Raw genomic sequence first — 14,730 nt, 5'->3', positions numbered from 1 at the left:
ATTCATTACATGATCTATATTTCATCATTTTACATTTTACAAATCACTCATTGCCTGTTACGCCTGGGAAGTCATGATAAAGCCTTCTATTTCACTTTTCAGGCCAGCCGACTTCATCCTACAGATAGAAACGATAAAACCCTTTTGACATCCGCCATATGGGAAAGTGGTGTACAACGTTGAAAAATCAAATGTTGTGACAGAACTGAACTCGGCCCGTTTCTAAGATTTTAAAAATACAAGCAAATTCTTTGAGTTTTTGAGAATCCACGTGGTATTAATTCCGCTCGTCTCGGATATTTTCTGTGAATATAGATAAAGTCCTTCTTTGATTGTATTAAGGCTTTTGGGGGTAGCCTAGTGGTTAAAGCGATGGCTCGTCACGCCGAGGACCCGGGTTAGAATCCCCACATGGGTACAATGTGTGAAGCCCATTTCTGGTGTCCCCCCGCCGTGATGTTGCTGGAATATTGCTAAAAGTGGCGTAAAACCAAAACTCAGTCAGTCAGTCAGTCAATATTAAGGCTTCTGGCAAATCTTTGAGACAGGGATTTGGTGGTACATTTGGACCCAGCATTATATACTATTGCATGGATTGGTGTGTTACTGTCGATCCAATACAAGAGAAGAATAAACATGTCTTCCGGTTTTGAGTCAAGACAAAGGGTGATAGCACCGATAAATGGTTTGGGCAGATGTCTTCCTCGGCCCTCCTTCCTGACCTTATGTGGTATCATTTGATGTGCCACTTACACCAAGGTCGACTGCATTTGAGGCTATTAGAATGGTGGTGAATTTGTTCTAATATCCTAATTTTCACGCACAAGATGGAGTGATTTTCAGAATTGAAATGTTGATAGACACAATTGGAAACATTTCTGTTGATGACTGATCTATGCTGACTGAATCGTGTCGATAGTTTCTGTTGTGTCTCTCCAACATAAATCAATTCACAAAGAGCGCATTCAATGCGATATATGAGTTTTTCGTTTGACATTATAGGTCTGCAAAATGATTGTATGCAGTGTGTGTTATCTGTATAATTAGATTGTTGAATTCAGGGCCCGTTATCAAAATAGGACAGGATTTGCAATTTTTGTATCACATGAAGGACTGGATTGCTTTTCTTCTCGACACACTGCAAATAAACTCGTTTAGAGAACCTTACTTTTATAAACTGAGCCTGTGCCGATTTGATATGGCAGTTCGCTTGGTTGGTAAGTTGTACCGTCCAGTTGTACTAAACCATCAACAATATCAACATTGAACTTGAGATTGTATCCATAATCCTCGACTCGCTTGCCGCACCAGACAAAAGTAATATGTGCAAATGTGGAAAGTACACTTCCGTCAGGAGAGAGTGAGTATGGTGTTACGTTGCCTGTAGCAATTTTCCAGCAATGTCACGGCGGTTGACAATGGAAATGGGTCTTACACATTTCTCCGGGGCGAGGAGCAAACACTTTAACCACTAGGCTACCAGGCCGTTCTCTGTGATGAAGTGCCTCTACGTTAATCAAACCACGCCCTCCCATTATAACCGATAAGTATAAATGATTGAGGGGAGAGCGAGGATGAAGGCATCCATTGGCTGGTATGATTCTTCGTGAATTTGTCATTACTCTGAGTTCCCTATTTCTTCCAATCAACAACATCGAAAGAATTTGAAATGACGCTGACAGCATAAGTACTTGTGAATTTGACTTTTTGTGCGCGCTATAAGCTCAGAACTTCTTATTTTCTAAAGTCAGCATTTGTATTCTCCCGGAAGACTGTGCTCCTGGAGTTTGTATCCATGCATCCCTAAGTACGCATAGGCCTGTACGTCATCGGGATGATCAATAACTCCCCCTCCAAGTAAACTGAGTGGTCCTCCTCCTTCTGAACATTACCTTCTCAGATGGAGATTGTTGCATTGGAAAAGGACTCGAAAAGGAGAATCTGTGGGTTTCTTCAGTGTAGTCAAGTTCAAGGTCATCCATGTAAGGGAGGTAAGTAAGAGGAGTTGTCGATAATATCAGGATGATACCTTCCTTCCTTTTAGTGAGCAAAGAAAGAATTCAGTGACAAAAAGAAAACCAATGACTTAAAGAGTCATCGGAAATACACTTATAAAATACATGTTTTGTTATTGTTAGTTTTAGTATTCCGTTGAAAAGTCCTTGTTCCATGGGCATTTCTCACTAAACCTGGTGAATGTAGCTACATTTCTGTTGTCATGGGCTCACGACAATCTGAATTGTAGTGAGAAAACAATATGTGAAGTGTAATATGTATAGACTGATATGGAACACCTGCACAGGACATTTAGACAAGGAACAGGCATGAACCCCTACGGGCCCCACTTCATCTGACCTTTTTTCTTTATGGAGAAACATGTCAGAATTTCTGCTAGGATCAGCCAAGTGAAAACAAAGGAAATAGGTCAAGAATTTTTCTATCAAGTAGGCCTTTTCCTTCCACTGATTAACCTATCTGCCCTACATATATTGAAATATTCTAGCAGCACATGCTTTTTATATATTTAACAAAGTTTGAAGTACAATCTCGCATCCGCTTTTTAAAGAGATTTCAAAGAGCGCCATACTACTCTTGCACAAACGTTGTTTGAGGAGGGTTAAAAGATGCAAAGACGAAGTAAGGCTTCAGTGTCTGCCACATATACCTTTTTACCGTGTCTGTTGCCTGGTATTGTGGGCAGTGCATCGTCATAGGAGCGGAAGGTCGAAGGTTCGACACATACAAGTGCAACATTCTTTTACTCGAAGTTATACTTAATATTCTATTCACACTTTGCTAAGCAACAAATCATTGATTCAGCAGAAAACTATGATGTGGGGTCAAATTTGGTTTAACTATCTAAGCCTATTGTAAGCATGGATCTAAGTTTTCAGCATGTCATTTCATCTGGTGGTTCCCATACCTACTATTGACAGGTGTTGTGTACTTATCAATGACCCGTGCCATGATTTGCAAAATGGTTGATTGGTGCCATGAAAACCATTTTTATGGTTACTCATGTATCAAGTGCATACGGCTAGCTTAAAGTGGTTGCTTTCCTAAAGATGTGTTACCATATCATTATTTATCCAGTTTTAAATGGATACAAGTTAAAATTATAAGTCTACGTTTAAGTAAAGTTGCGAATGTTTTGTGATCCTTAGCAAAGTGTGAGTAGTATATATATGACAGGGCATGTCATTTTAATGTGGGAGAAAAGGCTATATTAACACAGTAGGGGTCGTGAGCGTCGCCACTGTGATAGACATGAGTAACGGTACTGTCTTACCACTTATAATTAGGGTCCCGTGAAGATCCGGGTTAGAATTGATCTTCAGCAGCCTATGCTTGTCGTAAGAGGTGACCTATGCTTGTAGTGAGAGTGAGGGGAAGTCATGTCATTGTCATAACGACCCGTTAAGATCCGGGTTAGAATAATTATTGGTCTTGATCAACCCATGCTTGTCACAAGAGGCGATTAACGGAATCGGGTGGTCAGGATCGCTGACTTGGTTGACACATGTCGTCGTATCCCAACTGCGTAGATCGATGCTCATGCTGTTGATCACTGGATTGTCTGGTCACAAATTGGTTATTTACAGACCGCCGCCATATAGCTGTAATATTGCTGAGTGCGGCGTAAAACTAAACTCATTCACTTATAATCAGGAAGAATATGGGATCCAAACCCCAAAATCAGCGGATCCTGGTATTGTTATATGACGTAACTCTTCACTGTATATAATTTTACAGTTTAAATAAGTTACCCACGTCGTGATCGGATAAACACACAGCTGATTACAATGCCGAAACCAATCATGAAAGATAACATCATGATGACATTTGTGTTTTCGAAGTCTACAGGGCGCATGGAGCAAGAGTAAGTGAGTAACATTTAGGTATAAGTTGGGTACATTTTTCTGTATTTCACGATGTATTGCGGGTGGTTGGGTAGTTTGTTGGTTAATGCGTTCGCTCGTCATGCCGAAGACCCGGGTTCGATTCCCCACATGGGTACAATGGGTGAAGACCATGTCCGGTGTCCCCCGCCGTGATTTTGCTGGAATAGTGCTAAAAGGGCGTAAAACCAAATTCACTCTCTCACGATGTATCAGCCCGAAGTGAGGGAAGGAAAGAAGTTGTTCTACCTTGTTGATGAAATCTATACGAATTGAAGGTTTATGGCATTTAGAATAGCATGATAACAATTATAATATCAGCACATTTATTGCGTGTGTCAGACTACTTAATATACTCAAATCTACTCAATTATTTGATGTACCCATGAAGATCCGGGTTAGAATGAACCTTCAGTAACTCATGCTTGTCGTAAGAGGCGACTAACGGGATCGGGTGGTCAGGCTCGCTGGCTTGGTTGACACATGTCATCGGTTCCCAATTGCGCAGATCGATGATTATGATGTTGATCACTGGATTGTCTGGTCCAGACTCGATTATTTACAGACCACCGCCATATAGCTGGAATATTGCTGAGTGCGGCGGAAAACTAAACTCACTCACTCACTCAATTATTTGATGGATGCTGCGTTACATTCCATAATATAATCCTTACACTGTGAAGAGACGTATTTTCATCGTATTGTGTTTCGAATTGCGACATTTCGATGGAGATATATACTGTATCATAAAGGTGAGTACCGTTATAGCCCTTTCACACGTCACGGGGATTTCTTCTCCCCACGGGGGCGGTGGGGTAGCCTAATGGTTAAAGCGTTGGCTCGTCACGTCGAAGTCCAATGTGTGAAGCCCATTTCTGGTGTCCCCCGCCGTGATGTTGCTGGAATATTGCTAAAAGCGGCGTAAAACCAAACTCAGTCAGTCAGTCAGTCTTCTCCCCACGGTAAGGAGGGGGAGGGGCACTCACAGATAAATTAGTTATAACATTATGACACTCCATCCCAACGATATTCATCATCGGCCATTTTTTTGGGGGTGCAAACAAATAAAAAATAAGTTTCTCCTGTTTTAAAAAGTTCACAAAATCAGAAAAGTGACAATCTAATTATGTACGTAATTTGAAAATGAAGAATTCAAGAAAGTGATGAGAGCTGGTAATGTCTCCCAGTCGTCGCCATTTTTATTGGTATTCAATCCGGTTGCATGGGAACAGATGCGGAGTGATTAGTAGATTGTATCTCATGAATGGCGTCATAGCAGCATTACATCATCAGCTTCCTTTGACAACAAGTCGCACGGCAGCTGACAGAAGCCGACAGCATGGCCCCGGCGACTGCTGAATGGCTAGGAACATAATTGCGGTCGCTAATAGGACAATTTGTTACAGGGATCATTTGACGAGCTAGGTTCGGTTGAAAATCACAGGGCCTAATCGTCCATTCAAGTTTAACTATGGACGGAGTCTATGCATTATAATCAATCCTACCACCAGCTGAACGACATGAATATATCATTTGGCCTCTTTCTCACTGCACATCCGGGTCTGTGGAAACAAGCGAACTTTTCTCGGAGTCGCGTTCATCTCAACGTCTGCACACGCGCCGCATTCCGCTGTTCAAGGACAGTAGGATGACTTAATACTGGGAACTAGCAACGTTCACAAACTGTATTGGGCTGTGGACCCACGTAAGGACTGACGCCAGACGGTGTCGCCTATAGCTAGCTAGGTTGAATGAATATAACCCGGGTGGCGCCACGTTTCTGCTACGGCCCCCTGTGCCGCAACGGTGATCTAACTCAACCTCGGTGCCTGTTCAACGACAGTTCAGGTGATAACAAATATTACAGCTACGACTCCAAATATCGGAAATTTCCGTATAACCGCGTGTTTTTCTAAATAATCTGTTACACTTGTTCCATCGTCAGAGCGCCGAAGCGAAAAATCAATAATTTTCTCATTTTATATGCTGGAGGTCCACCAGGAGCTAGCTTTCAGATTCTGCGAGCCTGTCTCACTGCTGGAAGAGCTTGTTACCATCCACAGGTCGGTGTAGTGTTCTGGAAGCTTCCTGCGGTGCCGTTACTGGGGTACAAGCTACCCGTTCTCCCACCCCTGTGTCACCAAAGCCTCGAGTTTGGGCTGTGAATGGGGAATTTCGGCCAATACATCGAAACGAGTCATGGAGGCAGCGAGAGACAAAATGGCGGCTGAATGACAGCAACGGTGTTCAGTGAACGGTGCATGGGCTGTGATCGCTCGTATTGTGTATTCGCTTGGCTATAGACTTATTCGGCGACAGGTAAGTGGTTGTCCGTTCACAAATTTCACTGTACCGTATGTTCAAGTGATAGCTACATCTGTGCGGTTGATTATATAACACAATGAGTTATCAACCGCACCACGCACCAATTTACAGTGTAGAATTGCTAATTATGACACCTTATTAGACACAAGATGCACTTTGTTTCTATATGTGAGAGTATCTGAATTTTTGTGACCTCCATGTACGAACTAGATGATTTATTATTGCTCCTTGTCGAAATATCCAGTCGGTTTATATATGTCGAATTTTTACTAGAAGCTTCTAACTTCCGGTAGATGAAAGGAAGCGGTTAACGTGTACGGAGATTAAGGGGTGAGGCCCAGCCCGTGGGCAGGGGTAATTGTTGAAGACTCACACAAATTCACGTGACTTAGCAAGTGATTGAAACAAGCCCTCAACCTTCATCGTCACAGATGCAGTGTTTTATAATTCATACACTCATCTTCCACCAAACTCTCTTAAGAGACCAAGGTTTCTGGAGGTTTTATACGGAGGTGGAGCTACTCCTTGGAGTTCCTGTTCATGGTCCATGAACCAGTTATTGTATACAAGACAGACAGGCCAAGCCCTGAAGCATTTGGTGAACGTGGACGATTTATGTAGGCATCTGCCACGTGGACGGTCTGTTAGACTGACCGATGTGCTTTGTTGGGATGAAACGGGATATGGACAGGGTCACTGGAGCGGATCCTGCATCATGATCTCGTGTTTCAGATGTTGCCCAACAGGACGATCTCGCACAGAGAAGTCAAAGACCTTCCTGCGTGGAACACACGAGGTTGAGCTTCAGCAGAGAGGACTCTGTCCCATTCGGAATATAAGTGACATCAGTAGGGATACTGGTACTCTTCATCACACGTTCAGACAAACCCTGTATTGATCGGGCTTGCTTGCACACTCTGTATCTATGTAATGGAACAGCACCATTCTGTGCAAGGCAGTACATACAAAGCAGACAGTCAGCAACATCGAAGCGCAGCGCGAAATGGCCTCACGTCGAGCTTTTGTTCCTCTAACCCTTTCACGCCCTTGAAACATCACCCAGAACACAAAGATGTTACACGGGGTATTTGTAATATTTAATATATTATTTATATATTTCACGGTTAGTGATTCGCGTCATCTGGACAGCTGTTTTTCGTCAGGAATCTAAAGCTGCTTGGACGCCGAATCTAAAACTTCGGAAATGACGTTTCCGGGTTGATGTGTGAGCTCATTAAACCATACGGTTACTCGTCTTTCTATCATTTGGACAGAAGACAATACTGTTCTATCACGATAATAAAAAGACACTATTTATGTTGAAATATTACTGGGAGGACTTCCACTTCCGCCAACTTAACATGAACCCCGGAATTGAACCCTAGATGTCAACGGTCAAAACTAAACACGCTTCTATGCTGGGTATTATTCGAAATTCATCTTCGGAATTGCTACAACACTCATGTCGTAATAAACTTTGCTATTTGCCAAATGAGAGAAATAGATTCAGTATTTTCTTCTCTTATGCTAATGGCGTGATTTGATATTTGGTTAGAAGACACCGTCAGCTTATTTAAATTCATTGAAAGGAACCATTTATTATTTGAATAGTCATATATTTCACATCTAATTTTAATATTAGACAGGCATTGGTTTATGATAACCACTTTAGTTATGTAAACTTTATGATGTTATTGATTATGAAATCAACCAAATGAGTATGACGCCACTGCCATTTAATTTTAAACAAATGTAATTAAGGTGCGACAAGTTGATAAGCTGACAATCCAGACACCTCGTGAACACTAATAAGAACTTCTGTATTAACAATTACTTGATAATATGGATTTTTAAACTTCGGCATAAAAGCCACCGCCAGGGTTAACTCTGTGAACACAAAAGGTTTTGTTAAAGTTATTCATATTTTTCATCCGTGATCACTCACGTGCGTAAGCGTGCAGCATATCGTTCATATTACCTGTACCACACCTGTGCTGGCGCTGGTTCACCTGCGTGAACATCCAGCGAGACAGGTGTGACCTGTAATATAGCCACTTGGGATCATCTTGCGGAATGTAATTGGCTTCACTCATATTATACGCGAATCAATAGCAGGCTCATTTCTGTCAATCATGTGTCAGGACAGGCACAAATCAATCAGGCCTTGCATTTACAATATGTTGGAAATATTTGACATGTTGGAATTGTACGATCTTTGATTATTCTTGATATTCTTGTGTTATAAGAATTATTATTGAAACATTGTTATTTTTATAACAATATGTTGTCAAATTATGGATAATTTTAATGTACGTGCACCAACTAAAACCGTTCATTTACATATCATAAAGTCATATTTACGTCAGTGACATATGTGTGAATATACGGAAATCGTTATCCGATTTTTTTTGTGGTGGTCGAAGATTCAAAATGCCTCGTCGTTCGATATCTATGAAATGCTGTCTTTAATCGATATGATAACTATGTAGACGTGTTATATTGATATCATGTTTGTGTTTGAAAGTATGGATTTCAGATCAACAAAGCGTGAGAGATAGGTGCTGATGTATGGAACAACTGAGATGAATGAGACACCTGTTATATTCAGCTTTGGGTTTTACGTTAGGATGGCATCCATTCGACAGAATGAAATCAGTATTATGTAATTGATTACTTAAATTAAATTTATTAAAATTTTAATCTGGTTCAAGGTTCCACATTTCTGTCAACAAGGGAAGGGTAGATTCAACACTTCATACGTGTGAACTATTCGTGCTATTCAAGGAGAATTGTGGGAAGTTCATGAAATAAAACAGACATTTCAACCTTACAACTTATCGTATTACTAGAATGAAAAACACAATGAACACGGTCTATATATAATATACAATTATAAACAGTTAACAAATGTTTCATTTCTTCACATAGCTGCCATTGTTGCGTTCTATTTAATGCATTTAGAACCACACGAAAGCCAACCAAACGCCTTCACAGATCATTTTAGTTGACTCATAATATCCATCCATCATGAGGGCCAATGTTAGTCTCGTGATGGCCCTGAAAGAGTGTATATATTATTTGGAACAAATCAAGTGTGGGCTACCGACATCGTGACAAAAACATTATCTATGCACATGTGGGGCTACAATTAGTTGCAATAAGGCCCTAAATTAGATTCAGTTTCAAAATGAAATGGTTTCACCGTGAACCATGTGTGACTTCAAAGGCTACCGTCTCATCGTAACTGTGTCCAAATGAAGCTGATTGTTCACTAATTACATCTGTATTATCCGCGCATGCGCAACAGTGACATTGTTAAATTGCAGTACTAAATGAGTCAATAGAGGCGATGTAGGTTACGAGTTGCGAGCGTAATTATCGCTTCCTACGTGTAAACTATACGAGTTGCTGACTTATGATTTGATGGTTTGGAAAATCATAATGTGCGTTACAATATATATCTTTGCCTCTATACTCATTTAGGTGTGTGTGCGTGCGCGTGCGTCGTGCGTGCGTATTCTCCTAAACGAGAATACTGAGAGCAATTGACGTGGTATCCACATGCTATAGAAACAAACTCAGCTATCAAATGTGGCGTTAAAGTAGAAATATATTAAAGTATTACAAAAGAAACGAGTTGAGTGAGTGAGTGACCTTGGTTTAACTCCGCTAGTACAGTATTTCAGTTATATCATGGTTTTGTTAGCTTCGTGTGAGACGCAGGTTTCAAACTTTCACCACTAAAATGGGGATTACTAAGCAGAAATATTACTTTAACTAAAGGATTCCAATACTACCATACCACTCGAATTTTTTTCATCATAAATCTCCCTTGTAAAATATCCTTTTTAATGGCGACTGAGGTGGGTGGTGGTAAGTTTAAACCGTCTCATGGGTTCGAATCCAGGATATATTTTTTGTCAGCGCAACACCATGGCTCGTAGCATTTCACTGTAGTTGAAACCGTTCTACATATACCGCCAGCGACCGCTGAAACAGTGTTCCTGGGTTTTGTTTAATACAGTCAAATACCTCTGTGTCAAAGTTCAATGGACCAAGTAAATAATTCGAATTATCCTAGGTTTGATACAACCGATATGATGAATAAAGGAGGAATATGCAGTGGACAAACTTGTAGTTCGAGACAACGGTATGTTCGACTCATTAAAATGCGACTCAAAGGATGTATGTAATATTTTAATTTATATATTTGTATTCACCATTATATTGCAACGCATAATGTCATATTCAAAGATTCAGATTAGATTGTACGTAAGAGTCAAATAGTGATGGAAATTAAATGAACAAATCACTGAAAATCCACGACAAACCCATTAGGTGATCTTTAAACATTCTTCTTCTTCAAGTGAACGATGAATCAAGTTCGTTCTTAAAAGTTCACCTGAGATACCTTTTTCAAATTGTTTTCTTTAAATGACATATTTATCCAAATGAATCAAAAGAGCTCCCGATTCTTTCGTATTACTATAGTTAATGATGCACCGTGACGGACTAGCTTTTGTCATGTAAAAAAGATCATACAAATACGAACCTGTGGCAGTGTATGCACTGCCGTCTACGCTACCAACAAACGTCTCGAATGTTCTAATGATGGAATACCGAATCCAGCGAGATGTTGCGAAGTGCCATTCCAGTAATCGACCATTATTAGCGTTCAGGTTCTCATATTAGTCATCCCCGCTGGAACCATGTCGTCTGCTTGTTTGTCTTGTCTGAAGGTGAAGGTCACGTATTTGTTTGTCTCTGTGTAAAAAAAAGATGTTACGGAAAATCTACAACAGAGATTGTATATGGCAGCATAATGTTTTGTGCATAAGGAGACTTTAAATTGGCACCTTGGCATCGTTTGAATTTATAGCCTGTAATTTCATGCAGACGTTTTCAGAGATCTACGACTTTTTTTGGGAGCAAATAAAGATATGCATGCATTGAAATGTCGGTGATTAAGGTTTGAGGTTAAAGGTACAACAGAACCATAATGAGTGAGTGAGTTTAGTTTTATGCCGTTTTAAGCAATATTCCAGCAATATTACGGTTGGCGACACCAGAAATGGGCTTCACACATTGTGCCCATGTCGGAATTGAACCGGGGTCTTGAGCGTGACGAGCGAACGCTTCAGCCACTAGGCTACCCCACCGCCCCAGAACCGTAATGAACAACATTGATTGATGTAGAATCTAGTAGTTGTGTAAGTTGTATGTCATCGGACCTCTGTCATCTCACCCGCACGGTGGATGCACAGAGACCTGGGGCTGCTATCACTTGGCTCGACCAATTGACTGTGTTCTGGACTAGGAAAACCAATGGTTAATAGTCTGAGCAATCATAATGCCAATTATTGTAACCACATGATCCCTGTCTGTTATTACTACATGCAATGGGCACCCGGGATTATTTAAATATTTTAGACGGATACCACCCGTGTTTACAAACACATGCTGATGTATTTTAGCCATCGTGGAATGGAAGTTGCTTTTAGCAGATATTATTGACAATTGAAAGACTTTTGTCACACTGATTTCCAATTGACAATAATAATTATGAATACATGACACATTTTTATGGATAACAATTTCTTTGTATTCTTAATACGACGTTTAAGGGCTAATTCTTGCTCCTTCAACAGGTGAATTGAATAACAATTATGACAATAAAACGCGCAATGTGGTTGATAATCTGAGCACAAAAAACATTCTTGTTGATTGGATGTGGTTGTGACCGATGGAGAATATTATTGGATATATAGCACACGTATCACAGCTCCTTCTAACAGAGAACAGGAACCGCTGCGAGTACCCCGACTCCGACTGTTCGTCATCTGCACACAACAGCCATGTGAACAATCAGTAAACTGATTGATTGAGTTTAGTTTTACGCCGCACTCAGCAATATTCCAGCTATATGGCAGCGGTCTGTAAATAATCGAGTCTGGGCCAGACAATCCAGTGATCAACAGCATGAACATCGATCTATGCAATTTGGATATGATGACATGTGTCAACCAAGTCGCCGAGCCCGACCACCAGATCTCGTTAGTCGCCTCTTACGACAAGGTAGGGTTACTGAAGATCAATTCTAACCCGGATCTTCACGGGTACAATCGGTAAATGCACATGAGGTTAGGTGAGATGAGGTGAGGTGAGGTGAAATTGGGTTTAACGTCCTTGTTGTACCCATTAAGGCCGAGCGCCAGGCAGGGATCAACCAGTACCAGATTTTAACGTCTTTTGGTATGACGCGGTCGGGGATCGAACCCGCGACCTTCCGCTCTCCATGCGGACACTCTAACCACTACACCACGGAGGAGGTCAAATGCCCATTAAGAAATTTATGAATTGATGCCAATTGGTGCGTATCCCACCTGTATTATTGAAGACAGATATAATATTTTAGGATATGGAACTACCAGAAGGGTCTGTATATATAGAGACAGAACCGGTTCCATAATCGTAAGAAAACTCTGCTGAAAGCTGCAAGTCTATTGTACCATTCCGATTTTATCATAATCATGTGTTTATGAATAATTACAATGAGTTCGGCTACCAGGTGTTGGCGGATAATTAAGCATGTCCTTTGATGCGTGAAATCTCTCCCTTAAAGGACCACAATAACACTTTTTGAAGTTTTGTAAGTTATGGTCAATATGATTTGAAATAACTGATATCAAGCATAGGTATGAAATCGAATTCCAGGTCCGTGATTGGCTACTAAGATCAGACCAAGCAGACTACTTTCATGATTGAAATTCATCGATAAGTTAAGTCGAATTTACCTTGGCCAGTTTCAAACTTTTATGGTTTGGGTATTAATAGATGTTCTTTAATGTTCTCGTGTTTGCATTATCATTGTCGTCTTGATAATCCCCAGAAATAGCGGTTACACCAGCAGGGCTCCAGATAATTTTTCAACATCAGGAGTACGTACTCCTTATTTTTTTCAATACAGGAGTACTGGAAAAGCTAAAGAGTACATTTAGAGTACTGAATGGGATTTAATGGAGTATCAGTAATTTTGTGTTTCGTTTCATATATGCACGACAACATTGCAAAAATCAATAAAACAATACATATTCAGATAAATACGTCTATAAAGGATTCTAAGACTGTACACCATTGCTGTGGTGCGTATCTGCTACGTTTTCTAAATTATTTCCTACCGTATCGTGCTAATTTTATATCCGTACATACGCCGATACGACCCTGATCTGGAGCCCTGCACCAGGTACAGTCTTAAGCAGGAAGTAGGATGACGTCACTCCTGATAGTGGTGTTATGTATATATTATTGCGCCTCTGCGATCATGTGATCACCAAATTATGTATATATTTGATGCCAAAATAACGTAGTTTTAGGGAGTGTAAGAAATAAATTACTGCACTCGTGATTGTCAGTAATTATGTTTCTTCAATTTCTTTTTTTTGAGAGCAAGAGAAGATGCGGGTTAATGTTGATCTTCGGTAGCCCATGTTTGTCATAAGAGGCGACTAACTGGATCGGGTGGTTTGGCTCGCTGACTTGGTTGATGCAGGTCAATCCCAGATGCATATATGGATGATGTCAGTCACTGGATTGTCTGGTCCAGACTTCATCACTACAGACCGACGTCATATATCTGGAAAAATGCTGAGTGCAGGGTTAAACAACAAGCAAACAAAATCGTTTGATGTCTTTAAGTGGCATTTAGAAGTTGTACATTGATGTCCAATATATTTTTATGGATTAAACTTCTTTTTTAATTTAATTTCTCTCACAACGTTTCGAGACCATTCCAGGTCCCTTCATCAGGTGAACTGGCAGTTGTTTCAAAACATGTAATCGTTGTTTCAAAACATGTAACATGTTTTCCCTCATTTAGAGCAACTATTTGTGAGCCGAATGATATGTGACAGCTAGACAGGTCTATTCATGCAGTCATACCAGACAGAATATATGGGTTATCATCTTGCTAATGGACGCTGCTGTAGAAACAAGATCATATAGCGATATGAAACTTCACATGCAACAATCCATAATAACAGGGAACAGTGGTATTGACAGCCCGGGTGTTCCACGTGACGTGTCACGTGTTTGTTTTACCAGTCACGATCGTGACTATTCGCTTCTTGGGCACGAACCATAGACCATCCGTGAAGGTTAATCTTTTCCCTTCTGCTCAGCAAATTCCGCAATGCAAAAGGTCCCAAACGAAGCATGTCTAGATTGTCCTCAGGTTCGGGAACCGAATCTCATGACTGTTCTCCCTCTGAATTAAATAATGATTGTTTCCACCAACATTATATATTTTCAAAGACTAAGCCATAGTCTACATGAGTAACATCCCTCGCCATAGGGGTAGGGTGACACGCCAAGTTACTTGATCCAAATTAGTCGTCTCTTGAGATAGGCAGTAAATTGCTTGAGACCTATTTAAGTGTGGCAGCAGGGCATGGCCACATGTATAGGAATAACGGACATCCTCATAGTCTGTTTTTCCTGATCAGTATGG

At 40.6% G+C, this 14,730-nt stretch overlaps 1 protein-coding gene across 6 annotated transcripts in view; it reads left to right on the top strand.

The window, feature by feature from the left end:
* The first annotated feature begins 5,235 nt into the window (after positions 1-5,235).
* The window catches only part of LOC124283670 (sodium channel protein para-like), a 116,633-nt gene continuing 107,138 nt past the window's right edge, over positions 5,236-14,730 (top strand). For 3 of the 6 annotated variants that reach the window (XM_046719664.1, XM_046719663.1, XM_046719662.1), the window contains exon 1: positions 5,236-6,218. The gene's annotated coding sequence lies outside the window, so the exon portion shown is untranslated. The remainder of the gene's footprint in view (positions 6,219-14,730) is intronic. The other 3 variants (XM_046719667.1, XM_046719666.1, XM_046719665.1) reach the window with 1 other exon arrangement.

This window comes from Haliotis rubra, unplaced genomic scaffold (genome assembly GCF_003918875.1).
Source record: "Haliotis rubra isolate DU_JTF1 unplaced genomic scaffold, ASM391887v1 Scf32, whole genome shotgun sequence".
Lineage (NCBI taxonomy): Eukaryota > Metazoa > Mollusca > Gastropoda > Lepetellida > Haliotidae > Haliotis > Haliotis rubra.
This window is presented reverse-complemented; position numbering and strand designations above follow the sequence as displayed.